This window comes from Phoenix dactylifera, chromosome 8, assembly GCF_009389715.1.
Source record: "Phoenix dactylifera cultivar Barhee BC4 chromosome 8, palm_55x_up_171113_PBpolish2nd_filt_p, whole genome shotgun sequence".
In the NCBI taxonomy this organism is placed as follows: Eukaryota; Viridiplantae; Streptophyta; class Magnoliopsida; order Arecales; family Arecaceae; genus Phoenix; species Phoenix dactylifera.
This window is the reverse complement of record NC_052399.1, coordinates 179,153-198,763: the sequence shown is the minus strand read 5'-3', so window position 1 is coordinate 198,763 and position 19,611 is coordinate 179,153. Positions and strand designations below refer to the sequence as shown.

The 19,611-nt window shown below is 44.0% G+C and overlaps 1 long non-coding RNA gene across 1 annotated transcript; it reads left to right on the top strand.

Moving 5' to 3' along the window:
* Window positions 1-3,531: 3,531 nt before the first annotated feature.
* On the top strand, window positions 3,532-8,378 carry LOC103719668. Its single transcript, XR_005512631.1, has 5 exons — window positions 3,532-3,852; window positions 4,022-4,143; window positions 6,199-6,285; window positions 6,465-6,569; window positions 8,325-8,378. It is a non-coding gene; the product is annotated as an uncharacterized LOC103719668 (long non-coding RNA).
* The last annotated feature ends 11,233 nt before the right edge of the window (window positions 8,379-19,611 follow it).

Here is a 19,611-nt window from a genome sequence, read left to right as displayed (position 1 = left end):
AAGCTCATCGTCCTAGCATCTTTCGATCTCTTATTTTCAAACTCATGTTGGTGTCCATTTTACCACTTTGAGTTTGAGGGAAGATGTTAAAATTATTGTAGGACATTGTGCCAAACTTAATTGACTTTACCGAATTTTACCTTGATTGATTTGTGATTGATTGTGCCAAACTTAGTAGGCCTTACCAAACTTCATCAGCCTCCTAGTCTATATAAAGGCTGCTCCTGTACATTGTAAGACACTTTATTCCTAATTCTTTATTACTTTAGACAAAGGATATAGTTTCATGTTTTGATATAGGTTACAAGTTAAAAGAACATATGGTCCTGGAAACAAAAGATTAACTATATAGATCTAAGTGGGATATGTGTGTGGGTGTGTGTTAGGGGTCGGGGGTGTAAGAGTCGCTCTCTCTCTCTATATATTATATATGTATGTATGTATGTATGTATGTATGTATTTGTACACATATAATAGTTTTGAGTCAGCAAAATACGTCCTTGCCATGTGTTGTGGCACAAAAATGCTATATTGTAGAACAAAATTTTTAAATTTCCAAGATCAACATTAGAGATACGATAGTATTTTTACTGTTAATAATCTAAATTAAAAAGTACATGCTGATCATCTAAATATTTATATTAGAAAATCAATTTTGACGGAGTCCACGTCCCAAGTTAAATGTGAAGTGTAGAATGTCATTTGATACTTTCATAAATTATATTATGTATGGATGTGTTTTTCTTCACCTTTATCTCTTCGCTATTGACCATGCACGTGCTTATAGATGATGAGGCGAGAGAGGACCGGCGAGCGCTTGCTAATTGTATAATATTATCCATTACAACTTGGGCAGCAAGGCTGGAATTCAATTTTTAGAGCCAATCCTCAAGAGAAGGCCAGGTACAGGGTGGAAAAGACAGGAGGTTGACCCTTTCAAGAAGACGGAGGGAGGGAGAAGAAAATAGAAAGAGACAAGAGAAGAGGGGGATTCTCTCTCTAGATACGTACCACTCTCTCTTAGCACGAGTTTGAAAAAAACAAAATGCACTATTTCTCGTACGAATCTTACCCTATTAGTGAATAATAACTATGAGCAGCCTGGCCTGACGTGCCTTGCATGGCACGATTAGAAAAGCCGTACCATCGTGCTCGAGGACGATTTAATTATAGTTATTAGTTGAATTCAGCAGAATGTAGAAGGATGGGCATGTGCCACTTACTGCTCAAGAACATTCAGACTATAATTAGTGATGAAATAGTTTTGTTGGCAAAACACATGTATCATAAGGCGAATGGGACAGCAGATTGGTTAGTCTCGTATGTGACTAACCATTCTAGAAAGACGCTATGGGCTATAAGAGAGGAGATTATCCGGTGCACTTCAAAATTTGTTGTTTTTTAACTTTTTTTATGTATTCGTACCCGACATGCATAATACATCTTCCTCAGCAAAAAAAAAAAAAAAAAAACCATCTAGTAAAAAATAATAAAAAGCCTCAGGGGAGCCCTACTTTAGCTTATCTAGGATATAAAGATGAGAAAATTCTATCACAACAAGGGGTTGAAACCTCAATTTTTTTTCAAGTAAAATAGGACACCAATTAGCCAAAGCAACTAAGACTAATTGGCATGTAGTAATCACATATTTCAAGAGTGGTTAATGTTGATTTTAGAAAACATTGTTATCATTTTTTTCAGAGAACAATTGCACTGCCAGAACATATAGTCGGGCAATAAATGGCCATCAAGAATGCTCTCCTAGCCATAATATATAGGGTACAGTAGATTAGGGGGTATCATATCTCATGCAATGCTCCCCCCATGCATCGAATTACTTTTGGAGTGCAACCAGGAAAGATCGACTGTGTGACACACAAGAGCCGTTGGATGAGATATGGTGCCTCATAGTTCACCATCCATGTATTGTGATCACCATATGCAGTGATGCAAATTGTTTTTTAAGAAATACACTGCAAAGTGCATAAATTTTGAAAACTATGTCATGAAGTTTCAGGAATGGTTTGAAATATTGTATTATATGGCTATTGAAGAATGATTTGATATAACTTTTTTTGAATTGGAAGATATGCATCTCATGCCAATGATTCAAGCTGTTAGATGTAATCTGCTACCTTTAAACTATTTATACATCAAAAATTATGTAATTTGGAGATTCTTAATTATGCATGAAATGGTAAAAAAAATATGTATTTCTTTATATTATTTAATTTTTAACCACTTGACATATAGATTAGGAGTCTCCAAATCACATGATTATTATTTTGTCAGCTAAATGTAGTAAATCACACTTAACAGCTCGATTCATCAATAGAGAATCCCCATTTTCTAATTCAAAAAATGTGCAACACTGTAGCTTAAACACGAACCCATACATACATACATAAAATTATACGTACATATATATACATATGTATCTTTTTCTGTATGTATATGTCTACATATCTACTAAAAGATCCCTTGTCATGTAGGATATCAATCTGAACTATTTTGATACAACAAAGATGGAATAACAAATGTTGATGGCAACATCTGGTGCTTGATTATGGTGACACCAATTAGAGATATCCAACAAAGGAGGGCTTTTCTTCCTTGAAACTGGTCTAGCAAATGAAGCAGCCGGTGGGGATCCTTCTCTCTATGTTTCCACAACAGTTAATGTACTTGGCGATGGCTGGCGGTAGTGGGTCTAATTTTATTAGACCTTAATTTCATTCCTCATGGTTCTCGTCCTCCCTCTTACAAAGAGACAAAAAAATGACAAATATACATTACAAATTTGTTTGTCAAGTGAATACACACGATGACGATATCAATGACAAAATGACATAGTTCAATCGAATGCAGTAATATTTCACAATATGATAAGCTTATTTTATATGAGAGGTATCAAATATTTCTAATGTTGAAATTATTTTCACAATATCTTACCTTATGAGACTTCTAAGCAGAGTTGGTCGCGGTCTCGTGAATTGTTTCTTCTTATATTTTTTTCATAAATATCCTTCTAATTAACAAATTTTAAATAAATATATTTTTAAAAATTATATTTATATGTATATCTTCGTAAAATATTTGTTTTACTATTCTATTTTTTTATTTTAATTTTTCATATATATTCACGCTATTTAACGCCATTAAAAATTAACGATTCTCAATTAAAATAACTAAAATATGTTTAATGGAGAGATGTGTACAAAAAATATTTATAGGTTGCGATAGAAAACAAAAAAAGTAATTTTAAAATTTATTTTTAATTAAAATAAATATAATTTTTATTAATCGTGTTAGAACAACCCGTTATATTAGAAATATTTATATAAAAATAATAATTTATAATCGTATATAAATAAATACAAATTTACAAAAAGGTACTCGTACAATTTTTTTATAAATTGACAATTGTTTCTGGCACCGACTTACAGTCGGGTCAAGCTCCGGTTCGGAGGCGGACCGGTTGGCCATCCCGAGTCAAGGCGCCCCTCGCTTTCCAGTGCTTTCCTTTTCTTTCCTCGTTGCATTACCGGGACTTGTTAGGCTTCGTTCATCTCGCTCCTTCCGTCACAACTCCTTGGCGCTCCCGCTCGTCCCCGTCTCTTTTCGTCCTGGATCCCGTGATTCAATCCATCGGCGCGTTCGTCTCGCATCGTTGCTGTTATCTTTGGCCTCCAAATCCTCTTCGAGGCTGATTTCTAGGGTTTCCTTCGTTCGGGATCACGTTCTTGTTTCGATCTGATGGGGGAATCGACGATGGAGGAGATGCCTCTTCCTGCGCTCTTCGAGCAGGCAAGAAAGATCCACTCCATGGCAACGGAGTCCTCTGTCGATCAGGTAATCTTTTTTCTTTTGCTAATCTTGGATTAAAGTGGCCATCTTTCTTGGATTTCTTGGCAATATTTTTTTTATTTTTATATAGTTTGTTGGGGAGGGGGGCAGAAACTATATTTTGAGATGTAATTATTGTTGCTCTTTTATTGTTTTGTCAATTTTTTGTTTGTAGGAGACTTTGAGGAAGGGAATCGTGGCCCTGCGCCCGCTGCGATGAGATGGTAAGCAAGCTGGGGTTATTTCCTCCAATGAGACGAAGGATGATGTCAGCACTGCTAATCTGAAATATCCCTGGTAAATCTAATCTCGGCGACAATTGATTAAATGTTCAGCTTTTCTATCGATTCAAGTAATGGTGGTGGTGGGAACTGGTCATGGGTTGTATGTTTCTTGTGGAATCTTGCTATGGGTTCCCTAAATTTCCTTACATGCTTCGATCTGTAACATGAGAAAATCCTGAAAAGAAAATATTTAACTAGAGTGCATAGTACTATATATTTATTGGATATGCCTTTATGCTTCGGTATTAAGACACGATGGCTTGTGATTGAAATAGAACAAAGCAGCAGGAAAAAGAATGGAAGAATGAGGAGTTGCTTATATGGGAATTAATATCTGACTACTCTATACCATGCAATCAGGCTGCTGCTTTAGAGGGAGGAGTGGAGAGTGGACAATTTTATTGCCTAGGGTTCTTGGTTAGGGCCTTGGCTTAATCATGAGGGAAGGGCGAGAAAGTGGTAATTGGAAATGTTTATTTTAGGCTGCCACTGTGTAGGTACATATGGGCAGCTGCTCTGAAGAGATGAAGGCCAGAGTTTTTAGTATCATGCCTATGGATCAGTGCTTTGAAAACTTCTGGAACATTGCAGACTTAAAGGAAGCAGCACACAGGCAGGTGCATGTTTGGTGCAATCATTTTGGAGTTGGGACCGTGAAGTGATTTGATTTTTGGATAAGTGTGCATGTATTTTCAAGACAAAACATGGCAAGTTTTTATGTGTTAGGGGTTGATACATGCTTCGTTAGTTTGTTAACCTTATCACAAGTCAAATACTTCTCCTCCATGTTGAGACCTGATATCTATCTTTTGTGAAAGGGGCAATTTTCTATCTTGGTGGGAAGGACCATCCTTGTTGAGGACTCAATCCTCAATTTGGCCATGTATTCGAAGTCTTATTTCCTTTTGGAATTTTTGAAAGGCTTGAAAGATTAAGTTTACAGTAATATTTCCTTTGGGAGGTCACAAATAGAGACTTGAGTTGCCACTTGGTAAAACTGGAGGTTTAATGCCTTAAGTTTCAGCCAGTTCTCAGCATCATTCCATTCCTTGCTAAGAGCACCAGTCCCCGTGGCCGATGAAGTTTGATGCAATGAATGAGAGTCGCGTGGACATCGTCAATTGGAGCTGGCGCAGGGCGGTGAAGCACTTTTCTTAGGCTAGGGAATAGGGATACTTGCGTTTCTCCTCCTGACCCCTCCTCCCTTCACCAAAGTATACGATTAGTTTGGTTCACGGCTGAAATATTTTTTTAAAAAATTGATATCTGAGTATGTGATGTCCGAAAAATAGTTTTTATATATTTGATTGATTATGAAAAAGTGGTACATTACAGAACAATTTATGTTTGGTCGAGCATCTACTTTTTTTAGAAAAGTTATGTAAAAAAATCTATTATGTTTTCAATAAAGGAAAAGACCTTGCCCCATTTTATCTAAGAAATTAAGGATATTTTCGAAAAAATAATTATCCCAATTTCCAACGGACTTATACAACTCAATTAATATTAATGGGGTAGATTTTCTTGCATTCTCTTTTCCCAGTGGTTAAATATTAAGTGCGGACTTATATGTTGATCTAATGAAATATAACTCAATGAATGCTCAAAGGTAATTTATCCAAGAAATTCTTGCAGTTAATCAATTTGATTTGATAATGAATATAATTTCTGAAGTTAGTGGCATTACGTTCTGCTCATGTGGATCTTGGATCTTCTCATTAAGTAGGGGGTTGGAAATATTTCTTGTGGAATATGATGTTGATTTTCGCTTGCCTCCTTGTGGAAGAATTCCCTGTTTTGCAGCTTTCTTCGTTTAAATTGTTTTATCCTTAAAAAGAGGTGAACTTTCAGAAGTTTAGACACAAGAGTCAGGTTCTTGGATTTAAAGGGTGTATGAACTAAAGCTAATGACATCATCAGGCCACCAAATAGCTAAAGTCCAATCTATGACTCAATATTTACAACATAATGGAATGAGCTTAATTATGTACTTTTCCGTAATAATTTATATTTACAGAAGTTTGTGCAACTATTGTTTAATGAATTTACATTTTTTCTATATCTTCAGGTTCCATTTTATCTTGGAGAATTGACAGAAAAAGTTGCACAAGATGATAGGATACAAGTTCTCAAGATATCCCAGGACCAGTTGAAGGTTAGCTTTTATTCCATGTATGAAGTTTTCATGGAAGCTTTTCATCAGTAAATGGCAGCAGCCAGCATCTATTGTTTTATTCATCATTGCCACGAACTTTTTCTTTAGCTATATTGATTGTTTCTTGCATGTGGTGACGATGTTCTTGTTCTCTTCATCATTATGAGTGTATATTACAGGAGTTCATTTCAATTTGTGAGGCATTGGAGCTTTTACCTGAAGATGAGTTAGAGACATTCAGGCAAGAAGGCGCAGATACTTTTGCAGCTCAACGGGCAAAAAAGGTTTAACTTTTTTCTTTTGTCACCATGATGTGGTAAAAATTTATATATGTTATCACTGCAACTTAGATGGTTCTCTATCTCCCAGTCTATTATTTTCTGGCTTCTTCTAAGGTTTAGACAGATCCATATGTCATCACAAAAGGGTAACAAGTTTACACTACCCTTTTCTGTCACCTTATTTGTTAACTTTCACATTTTATTAGTTAACCTAATCATGTGTTATTTATAATGACCTACTTTATAATATGAAAATTCTGAATTTTTTTCCTGATCATTTCGTGTATGTTAAGCTATTTGGACATTGCCTTCAAGTTAAAAAAATTAAGCTTTGTGCAGTTGCAGATTCCACCACCATGCATCTAAGAAATATGCAAATTGCTCTGTAGCCTTATCTCTCTAAATCTATTCTCCACTACGTACTTAACTTTGGCTTGGTAAAATCCATTGTAGTGGAACTTGGACTATATGATGGACTATTTTGTGAATATGAGAACAGCTCATGCAAGACTTGAGAATTTATCAAATTGTATGTAGCTAAGCGTTATCATATCTAGCGTAGGCATCCTAACATAGGAAACTCCATAATAGCAACTCAGAAGTTAAGAATCCACTGTCTGATTGGATAAGATCAGATTAGAATTGTCAGTTTCATTTCCACCTCATGCGCAGCATGTCATGCGCAGCATGACACATATATTTACAGGGACGATTTTATTGTTGTTGCTGCTGCTGTTGTTCTGATAGGCTGGTGGGCCAGTCTCCGCTAATAAAATTGCCACCAAAACTGCCAGTTCTTGATACCTCCATTAGCTGACAAAGAAACAAGAATTCCCCATTCTTTACAGTCTATTATTTGCCTCAAGCTCTGCAACCCAGTCAGATGGCTGATTATCTTCCCTGTAAACATGAGTGGCTTGGAAAGATAGGAAGCTGCACACCAGGGATAAATTTACAAGGGTGGCAGACTTGGTGTATCCCTATGCTCTGATCCAAGTGATGACTGTCATTGAATCATCCTCTGGCCTAACAGATCTAGCAACCCACAAGACTTTCCACATAGTACAAAGCTTGGCATAGGCACAGGCACAGGCACGGTGGAGTTTTCCTGATTCCATATATATATAAGTATTAACACCTTAGATATTTGCCTGTTCTATGCTGGTAATGTCTAAGGTTTATAACAACCTTAAATGTTTGTCTGTTGCTATGCTGTGTTAGATCATCACTTGGCATGCTTAGTGGTGTGATGCTTACTTTGCTGGTTGGTTAGTGCAGTGGCCTGAATTGGGGGCTACTGCATGGTGCTGTAGGTATACAATCAGTAAAATGTTACAGGATTTCTACCCAGAAAAGCACGGATATACAGATTTCTTGGAAGGTCCCCGTTGACTGTACCTTGTACCTCTTTCATACACTTGCAAACTTACAGAGAACACTGCTGCCCCTTTTTACATCTTGGTCCATATATATGATAAATTATCTTCTAATTCATATATCTGAACATACGCTTGTTTGTTTTCTTGATCACTTGATGACCAGGTAACTATTAGCTCTATAAACAAATGGGACCCATAATGTAGAATTGGTTCACTCGTTTGGTATTATTATTGTAACTAACATGTGACAAATTCATGTTTATTCTAGAACAGAAGTTTGCATGCAACTGATGTTTTGGAGTATATGTTAGTGTTAACACAACATATCTTTCTATCCTGATCGTACTCAATTTGTTTCCTTTTGGTTCAACCGGGTTAGATTGCTAGGTTCAAACGCCAGAGAGCTGCAGGAGCAAAGCTGCAAGAAATTAAAGAAAGAAAGGAGAGACGGGCGGTCATTGAGAGCAGCAGCTCTGTCCGCGCCTGTTGAAGCTGGGGAGGAGATGCACAGGATGATGATGGAGAAGAAGAAAGAAGGATTAGCTTCCATGTTTTGCGAATAGAAGTTCCAATTGTACATGAACTTATCAAATCAGATCTATCTACTCCTGAGGTGTTTGAAGAATCAGATCTAAGCTTTAAATTAACTTCTTCGTCTGGAATGGTCTGCTTTCTGTATCGTTATCTACTGTTTCCCATTTTTCGTTATTAAACACGATCTGCCTCTAATTGTGTTGTAGGTAAAACACTTTCAATCATTTAGATCCCCTAATTCTCTTTTTCTTTTCCCAAATTGTTTACAATTTGGACTATATTTACTTGTACTATGTTAACTTTGTTTCATGACCTTAAAAGATTTCTGCTTACCGTTCACCTTTGATCTCTTACAAAGGATGCAAATGTTCACTTGTTTTATTATTATTTTGGCTTGTCAGCTAATGCTTTGTTTTATGCCATTGTTATTGAGTGGATTAATTCATTTTGTTTTCGGTCCATTTACACCAGCAGCAGTGTCTATCTGCATGTTTTATTCAGTTTGTGTATGTACCATTGTTGTGCTTTGTACAGTAGTCATACTGGTAACTGGCTACACTATTTGGTGTAAGATGTACTGGAAATATTTGGAATGGAAGTTTGTATCTTTCCGAGACCGGGTGAAAATTTCTATTGTCATATCCATCTAAGATGCAAGTGCCTGTATATTTTTTTTAGCAAAACTCTTTGCCTCAACATCAAGAAATCTTCATTGGTATAATTGACCATGCTAGTGTCAAACTTGCTTCTATGCACCATACCTCTTTTTTTGATGTGATTCATAAGGATATTATCCTGAAACCTACCAAAAATCTTTCTCATATTAGGATGCTGAGACCTGCATTAGGAGAGTTCATTTCTAGCTCAATAGTAGCTTGTTTAAGAGGCAGCCTTCATCTTTTCTCAGTCAAATTAGCTGATTTAGCTTCTAATTGTTAATGCTATGAAGTCGTAGGTTTAATGAGCAGCGTTTATTGCTATGAAGTTGTTATTGGCTCTAGTTCTTGTAGCCAGGATCATTTATCTACTGTGCCACACCCAATTAGAATCTTTCTGGACACTATGGTCCTTCAGAGCACCTGCTTTCTAATGCCGTAATTGTTTCAGCAAAAATTTCTTAGTTCAACAATAAATGCCTGCCCATTGTTTTAACTTGCTTTTTCCTCTAATTAAAAAATCCACAAAGCTGTGTTTCATATAGAAAGCAGTAGCAAAAATGAGTAAATTAATTGCACAGTTTTATAGAGACACATTTAGGCATGTATTTATCCATGTATTATAGAGCTCTAGTTCCACACCATACATGCATATCCAATCTTATATCTGTTCTGAATACAAGTAACTAAATTATGTTATCTGATATCTTGCACCTAGATCTAAGACCTCTGCTGGCATGTGTTAGTGAGTCAGATATGCAGCAAACACTTGGCACACTTATCAATTTTTTTGATTGTGAATTTTAGAGAATGTGGAACTGAATCAATTAAATATTTTCGACACTTTAGTTTCCGAGGATTCATCACCAATTTTATACCATATACTTTTCATTGTACATATCAAAGAAGTCATAATCATTGGAATTTTAAAATGAGAAGTTATATGGTAAATTGCTTGTTATATAAGTTAACACTCAATAACAAACAAGCATTTTATCAATTCAAGATGGAAGATAAAACATCTTATTGCATACAGTATTGAAAAAAAAAAAGATACGATTAAAATTGACTGTTTTCATTTCTTATGTCTCCCAATAATCCTTTTCCTTTCCCTCTATCGATCAATAGGACACTCAGATACATGTGAGATTTGATTATTGCGACTTTCTCCATGCGACATGGAACTAAGGTCTAGTAGCATCTTCATGACTTTATGCATTTCTAAACCACTTTATGGCCAGGTTTCAAGCATTTAAGAATCTGAAACCACTTCTATTGTTTTCTTTTGATTGAGTATTTTTTTTGCTTACTAATTAAGACATACACGCCGATACAATTTTGCAAACATACACACACGCACACAAGCATGGTATAAAGTATTCCAAAATATTGAATTTAGAACTTTTTTACTCTGTTGCATAAAATTTGTCCATCCATCTAAATATATATTTGTTTATGCTGCAGGCTTGGCTAACTTCAATCTCCTTAGCTCTTTGTAAGGTTGGTCTGCTGAAATTGTTTATTAGAGTTGTTAGTTTATGAAGTGTGAATTATGTTTTATCTTTTTTCTTTTTTGAATAATGCATGTTTGCATGCATAACTATTCTGTTTCTTTGCTTATAGGCTTTTGATCTCCTGGACATGCTAAAGAAAGAAGAAGAGATGCTTCTTGCAGTAAAAGAAAAACAATCAAAGGTGTTACCGCACAACAGAATTTTATTATTTATTCATTTATTTACTTACCTACATATTTAGATTTTTTTTTTTTTTTTTTTTTTTTTTTTGGGGGGCGGGGGGGGTCAAGTGGTGCTGCTGTGTTGTTTAGACTTTTAGAATATATTCTAGGTCTAATTTCTTAGGGGTAGTACCTTGTATCTTGGAGTCATTTCAATATCCTGAAGTAAATGTTTCAAGCCTTGACTTTGACCCCAACCCCCATTCGTAAGCATGTCTATGCCAGCCATTAAGAGCATAAACCTAACATCAACCACTTTGACTAGCCTTATTTGATAAGGTACAATGTTTTGTCTCAACCATGTTAACTCTAAGACTTTACCTGATGCAACATTCCATGAATTTAAAAAAAGAAAAAGAAAAAGAAGAAATATGAGGCATAACTTCATGGACAGTTTCACAGAATATTTTCAGAATCGGACCCATCTAATCTTTAACACAATACCATGATAATGTGAATTGAAAATCATTTTAAATAAATAAAAAATAATTAAAGTCTTCATTATCATTCTGCATATATTGGAAAGCTAATTTAAACACTATATGCTGATTGTAAGCCTTGGCTTGTACCTTTTCCATTCTTCCATGACATTCCGTTTTCAGTTGCTATTTTAAGGGCTTAATTTCTTATCTGTCATGGCTTCATGCCTGTCACTGATGCACTTGACAACACTTAGATTTGTCGTGATTCTACATGTTCCTTGCATATCCCGTCCTGTCCCTACCAGCCTAGTTTTTGTATCATCTCTTGTAAAATCACCCACTTTTGTTTGGGCCCTTATGAATAAAATTTCCCCATCCTTATTTAAAATTACTACTGCATATAAATGTCCATATCAAACACCATGTTTGGGTGGTTGATTAGATGTACAAATGGGACTGCCAATTGTACTGAGAGATTATTAACATGTAAGGAGTCTAATATTCGGATATATAATATAGTAGTGGTAATGTACACGATGTGGAAAAATAGTGACTGATTTGAATGATGTGATGATTATGATTGCACCGCTCTACATACTAGTGATCTCATCTTTTTCTTCCTTTGGCACTTTCCTATTTGTTTTCATAAGGTAAATTATTGTTAATTGTAAACCCAAATTGGATGGCAGGAAGGGGACAAAGAATTAACTCGTGAGGAGTCTTGATGACGCGTACAAAAAGAGCTGAAACTTGGCATCTCAAAGCTGCAAGACAAGTACCATTTCTAAAACCTGCAGACCCCCATCACTTGTGCAACTTTTGCTCAGGATGTTATCGAAGGGAGAGCAAATGTTTCACAAGCACATGAACAACAAACACCAGCCTCTGATTTTGGACCCGCGCAAGTCTTGTGGGTGGAAGATTAACTAGTGAGAGGGAAAGATTGGCGGCACAAGTCTTCCAACCAGGTTAGCAGGTATGCTTTCAAAATTCTTGTGAGGCTTAAATGATAGAACTTTTTTTTGGCTTAAATATTTTCCCAATTTTGGATGAAGCCATCTTCGCAATTTGGAGTAAAGTTTTCCTAAATGTCGATGACAGATACACCCTAAAAAAAAAACTACTCATGCAGTGTCATAGAATATGAAAGAAATGAATTCTGGACCCGAATTAGCATATGCAACTTCTATGCATTATTTTGTTGGAAAGAATTTTGACATCCACAAACACCTACCATACAGGAGGGTTAAACCGGAACACCAGACAAATGTATGATCTCAAGTTGTTGGTGGATATTAACCTAATATGCCTAATGGACTGTTCTGGTGAAATTTGCACTTGTTGGCACAACAAAGTCGGATCTTACTAAGCCTTGTACCAATTATGTAGGGTCTAGTGGCAAGTGTTATTTACTTAAAATTCCTTGAGCACATCTATGAGATCCTTCACTAAACTCAAGGCTACATCATTTATGTTGTATCTAGTTTCATCCGTCCTACTATAAGTTTTGTCTAAAATGGATTAGTTTCGGGCATGACCGAACCCAATTTGACCCCCAGTTTCAGGTTCTAGTCAGTTTTCGCTGAAACTGGCATGTTGCAGTTCAGTTTCAAAGGTATCGTCCAATTATGACTGAAACCCAATCATAGATGGTGTAAGTGTATTTTTGGTATTTACAATCGTATTAGGATCTGTTGCTGGAAATTGGACCCGGGGCAATCTTCGGTCGAAGAGAGGGAACGACTGTTAGTCCTCACGGCGGGGCGGCGGTCTGTCGGCAGGCGGCGTCCTCCGTCCGGGGCGGTCGGAGAGAAGGAACAGCAGGTCCTCGCAGCGGGGCGGCGATCTGTCGGCGGGCGGCGTCCTCCGTCCGGGGCGGTCGGAGAGAAGGAACAGCAGTCCTCGCAGCGGGGCGGCGATCCGTTGGCTGGCGGCGTCCTCCGTCCGGGGCGGTCGAGAGAAGGAACAGCAGGTCCTCGCAGCGGGGCGGCGATCTGTCGGCGGGCGCGTCCTCCGTCCGGGGCGGTCGGAGAGAAGGAACAGCAGGTCCTCGCAGCGGGCGGCGATCCGTTGGCTGGCGGCGTCCTCCGTCCGGGGCGGTCGAGAGAAGGAACAGCAGGTCCTCGCAGCGGGGCGGCGATCCGTTGGCTGGCGCGTCCTCCGTCCGGGTGCCTGCACACGAACCAGTGGCCGGGTTCTCCGGCGCCGGCCCTCCGACGCTCAAGTCAGGGAGGGGGGCAAATAGTGGGGAGAAGGAGATAAACAGTGATTTTGGGGTATGAATGTTTTGATCCCCTCTTGGGAGGCCAAAGGCTCCCTTTTATATGCGGGGGTCGGTTTACCTGTGATGTAACAGAAGCGAGGCCGATAGTACGGCTTGGCATGTTGTTCAGGTCGGCGCTCGGTCAGGCGAATCATTGCACTGATGTCCGGCGGTTATGGCCGAGGATCAGAGACTTATCATAGTCGACTAGACCCTGCTGGTCGATTTGCCGTGGAGAGCTGGGGATCCGTAGATGTCAGGAGCCATGCGCATTTATTGTGGAGTAAGTCCGGGAGATCCGCATTTATTATGGAGTAAGCCGGAGATCCGCATTATTGGTGGAGTAAGCCGGAGATCCGCATTATTATGGAGTAAGCCGGAGATCCGCATTTATTGTTGAGTGTGCCGAAGATTACAGCGGCCATGCGCAATAAATGCCGGAGGGGTGTTAGAGTACGGTCCTCGGACATCGGGGTTTCTCTTAGGTCGGAGGTTTCGGGGTCGGTCGTCTTGTGGCCGATGCGTTCGGAGGATCGGACGCTGACTTCGGCTGTCCGGGGTCGGAGGTTGTACGGCTTCTTAGGGGCATTTATGTCATTTGGGGGGAAACTTTATTCCCCCCAACACTACCCCCCGACTTCCGAGTTCGAACGGCTTGTGGGGCTCGGACGTGGAAGTAAAGTCTGTCACTAAGGTTGGGGGGAAGGTCTCGCCCCCCCTTGTGCTTTCCGGAGCTTTTATGGTGAGATATGCGCCCTTTGGCGTCTCGAGGCTGCTTTATTCGGTGAGCTAATGATGGAGCTCGTATCATCATGCTTCTTGAATCGCCAGGATCATTTTACGGCGGATTAATGATGGGGGACCTCGGAGCTCGTCGAGGCGGTGTCTCGATTCCGTAATCGACGTTTCTGGCTCATTAATGAGTGTGCCGTTACGGGGTTTGAAACGGACACGCGGCGCGACCCGAGGTCGGACGCTTTCGATTTCATTGTTACTGGATCATAATTCCGAAGAAGTGGAGGCCTCATCGGGGCTCCACGTGTCCCAGATCATATTAAACGAGGGGAGCGGGGGTTACGTCCGCTCGTATCCTCAAGACGATTTGATTCTGTGGACCCTGATGAGGCCCCGAGATCCGATGGGACAACGCTTCGATTTCGTATCCGATTTATTAAACCGGAGTGAATACGGTGCCTCGGCTTCCTCGAGGTCGACACGTGGCGCAACCCGGGGGATGGGAACCGACCCCGTCGATCTGGGCCGTCAGGGGGGTTTATATAAACCCCACGAGTCTGCCCTAAAGGTCTTGTTTGGCTGCCTCTTATTTTCGTCGTCTTTCCCCCTGCTTCCTCCCTCAGCTGAATCTTGCTGGTGGTGCCCGGAGCGATTTCCGGCAATGTCCAGTAGGTTTTCTTCCCGTTTTCACTAGGGTTTCCTCTTTTCTCCCTCCTCGTCAGACCTCCATTTTCTACTCTTAAACTTTTGCTCCACTCTTCGTGAGAATGGGTTCCGGTCCCGAAGAGGTTGGGTCGAGTCTGTCGGAAGAGGAGCTGGAGTTAATCCGCTCCGTTTCTTCTTCCAAGCCGGGTTTTCCGCCTTGAACCGCAGGGCGGAAGACAGGGTGACGCATGCCGCCCCCAGGTCGGATCGCGGTTTACCGCGAGACACTTTGGGCGGGCCTGCGTTTTCCCGCCCATGAGTTCGTGAGCAACTTGCTGGCCGAGTACCAACTCGTCCGGCGCAGTTGGCTCCGAACTCATGGAGGACCATAATTGGGTTTTTATCCCTGTGCCTCGGGCACGGAATCCCGATTTCGGTAGGCCTTTTTCGCCCGGTGTTTTCTGTTAAAGAAAAATCCGGCGGACGTAGGGTGGTTATATTTCGCCTTTTGGGGCGGGTATGTCACTCTTCCGGGGCCGCCCCTTCCTCGATTCACGAGTGGAAGAGGAAGTTTTTCTTTCTGGCGTCTGCGGCGCCTTGGGGGTTTCGAGCCAAGGTGGGGACACCCTCGGCTGAAGGCCCTCAACAAACTTTCCGAGCCCACGGGGAGGGAGCTGAGGACCTGGACTCTTTGCGAGCCCTCGGGAGGGGCAACGACCTGACCGAGCTCGCTGCGGAGGACGCCCTGGCGAGCGTGGGTCTGAGCTCGGGCGCGCCCCCGAGGGTAAGGGCGGTTGCATTATTCTATTTATTTTATTTCTTGTTCTCCGTCTTTTACGGTCACTGGTCTGACTCTTAACAAAATTCTTGATTTCAGATATTCCACGCATGCCGACCAGCAACACATCACTTTTCTCTCGCCTGAGGAGGCGAGAGGCGAGGCCGGGGGTGCTGTGCCCCAGCCTCGGCAAGGGGCGAGGACGGACGGCGCTTCTTCGTCGGCGGGACGAGTGGCCCCGAGGCGGGGGCCCCTGCAGCCGACCCGAGGCGGGAGCGGGTTGTTGGTGATGCGGGCCCGTCGGCCCCCTCCTTGCCCTACCCCCCCTTTTCCAGCGGGGGGAGCCGTCCGTGGTCCGGCCGCAGCAGCCAGGACCCGGGCTTACCCGAGGCCAACCGAGGCGAGCGGCTCCGGGACCTCGGGTTCGATCGTGCCGAGCTCTTCTCGGGCTTTCCGAGAAGAGTCGGCCGAGCCGGACTCTCCTATTCCCGAGGGGCGCTCGGCCTTTCAAGATGCCGAGGTCGCACGCTCCATGTTCGGCGGCGTGCGGTGCTTCCAGTGGAACCGGGCCGTGTTCCGGGGTATTTCGCTGGAGGCAGGTCGTCGGCAGTGCTTACTGCAACACTGCCCGGGTAAGCTTTCTTCTTAATTTTCCCGGGTTTTTAGCGTACATATGTTGCTTTTCAACTCACAATACCCTCGTTTCTTTCTTTTCAGCATATTCTCGAGCTCGACACCGATGGCGTTCATCGCCCATGGGTATCGGGAAGAAGTTCAACAGCTCGGCCAGCAACTGGAGCCGGCCAAGAAAAGAGTCGCCGAGCTGGAGGCGGCGTTGGGTCGCGGCCGGAGGCTCGGTGGACAGCCACCGAGGCTGAGCGCCTTGCCATGGTGGGGGCGCTCGAGGAGGAGAAGGCGGCTCATGCCCTGACCAGGGCAACCATGCGCGGCACGGAGGCGCGCTTAGGGGAAGTCCAAGGCCAGGGTCGCGGCCCTCGAGTATGAGGAGGGGGTCTTGCGCCTCCGACTCGGGCAACTTGAGGCCCGGGAGAGGAGGGCCTCGAACGAGCCGAGCATGCTGTGGAACTCTTCAAAGAGTCGCAAGAGTTTCCGCGACATGTTGGAGGAGGAGACGGTCCGACGGTTTCCTTCGAGGCTTCGAGAACTTCGGGAGGCAAGGTGCGCCGGTACTTGCCCTCAGTACGACTTCTCGACGGTCCGTCCGAGGGAGGACCGGGGGCTTGGGGGTCCGACGTGCAAGCCCTTCCTGCCATCCTGACGTCCGAGGCGGGAATATACGAGCAGGACCCCCGCCGAGCCTTCGACGGGGTAGCCGAGGCGGACGGTGTCATGGAGGCGGCTCCGGCGGCCGAGATCGATGCTGTCCCTGAGGCGGCGCCCCGAAGCTTCTGCTCCCGGCCCCGAGCCTGTTCCGGAGGAAGATCATGAGGTCATCAATGTGCCGGATGACCCCCCGGATGTGGCTCCCGCCGCTTAGGACTTAAGCATATTTTTCTTTTCTTTTTCATTGTATCCGGGGTCGGCCCTTGAGTGGCCGACTTCCAATTTTGTAATTGGCCTTCCGGCCCTTTGTTAATGAAGAAATGTTTGTCATTCTGTGTTCATCTTTCCCTCTGTTGTCGTGGATGAGGCTAGAACCTTGGCTAACCCGCCTCGACGACCTCTAACTTCGGTATTTAATCTTTGGGCTGCTTAACGAAGCTGCCCTTTTTTCCTGGCTATATCTTAGCCTTCTCGGATCCCAGTCGTCTCGACCAAAGGGAGCTCCGAGCTTAGGTTTCTAGAAAATTTCTCTAAGTCCTATAACTCGGATCTTAGAGTCGTGGGAGTTGCCACGTTTGGCCTTTAGGAAAATCTTAAGGCACCGAGGTCGGGCCTTAGCCCTTCAAGTGGGACCGGAATAGGTCTATTCGTGCCGCTATTCGGGGAGTTTAGTCGGGTTTCCGAACTCAACTCCGAACCTCTCATAGGGGAGCGCGGGCTAATAAACAAGTTATTGCCGAAGGTTTTCATAGTTATCGTCTTCGAAACCCTGCCGAGATTTCGGTGAACAAGGCTGGGATTCCCAAAGATCGCCTTGGTACCGTGTGCTTGGCTGGTTACTATTCGTGGCGGGACCACTTTCCCAGCTGGAACGTCGGAGTTTTACTTAGAAGAGCCGAGTTGGGCCCCTACTTTATGAAGCCTTAGTAACGGATTACCGGAGACTTGACGAACAGAGCAGGCATAATTGAGGTTGGGAGGTCGGTCTTAAGCCGCCCAGCGAAGAAGCCCGGCTTTGGGGCAAAAATAAGACTCCAACCATTGGACGAGATCCCGCTCGGCAATATGTAGATAAATTTGACAAAGGAGGGCGTCTAGTTGGGTGTACCTCTTGCATTCTCGGGGTCATGCTTCGCCATGGTGGAGTAGGTCGCTTCCCTTCCTCGTCGACCTCCGGAGTCATTTTTGACTTGTAAAAGGGGCTCGGGCTTCCCATGGACCCGGCGACTCCTGCCGGAGTTGAGAGGATCTGGGGAGGCTCTGTTGATTTGTAGCCCTTTTTGAGATCGAGGGGGCTTTAAAGACCTATGGTCGGACCTCGGAGCGCCTCAACCTTGGTCGAGGGATCTCACATCAGGTCGGCGGGGTTCGTGGACGCTTTGCTGACCTGTGATACCTTCCCGAGTCGAGGAGTCTGGTTCTCTACGGTCGACCCTCGGGGGCATCCCGACCTTAGTCGAGGGGATCGTTCGTCAGGTCGGCTGTCTGGGGCACGCTCTACCAGACCGGCGACGCTTCCCGAGGTCGAGGGAGTCTGGTTCTCTACGGTCGACCCTCGGGGCATCCCGACCTTAGTCGAGGGATCGCTCGCTTCGGGGATCGGGGATCGTCGACCGCTCCTGGGGGTCCACTTTGTGGCGCCCCGGGTGGAGCCACCCTTTCCACCCCTCACGGTGCCTTCCCGAGGTCGAGGGAGTCTGGTTCTCTACGGTCGACCCTCGGGGCATCCCGACCTTAGTCGAGGGATCGTTCGTCAGGTCGGCTGGTCTGGGCACGCTCTACCGACCGGCGACGCTTCCCGAGGTCGAGGGAGTCTGGTTCTCTACGGTCGACCCTCGGGGCATCCCGACCTTAGTCGAGGGATCGCTCGCTTCGGGGATCGGGGATCGTCGACCGCTCCCGGGGGTCCACTTTGTGGCGCCCCGGGTGGAGCCACCCTTTCCACCCCTCACGGCGCCTTCCCGAGGTCGAGGGAGTCTGGTTCTCTACGGTCGACCCTCGGGGCATCCCGACCTTAGTCGAGGGATCGTTCGTTCGGGAATCGGGATCGTCGACCCGCTCCCGGGGGTCCACTTTGTGGCGCCCGAGTGGAGCCACCCTTTCCACCCCTTACGGCGCCTTCCCGAGGTCGAGGGAGTCTGGTTCTCTACAGTCGACCCTCGGGGCATCCCGACCTTAGTCGAGGGATCGCTCGCTTCGGGGATCGGGGATCGTCGACCGCTCCCGGGGGTCAGCTTTGTGGGCGCCCCGGTGGGGCCACCCTTTCCACCCCTTACGGCGCCTTCCCGAGATTCGAGGGAGTCTGGTTCTCTACGGTCGACCTCGGGGCATCCCGACCTTAGTCGAGGGATCGTTCGTCAGGTCAGCTGGTCTGGGCACGCTCTACTCGACCGGCGACGCTTCCCGAGGTCGAGGAGTCTGGTTCTCTACGGTCGACCCTCGGAGCATCCGACCTTAGTCGAGGGATCGCTCGCTTCGGGGGATCGGGGATCGTCGACCGCTCCGGGGGTCCACTTTGTGGCGCCCCGGGTGGAGCCACCCTTTCCACCCCTTACGGCGCCTTCCCGAGGTCGAGGGAGTCTGGTTCTCTACGGTCGACCCTCGGGGCATACCC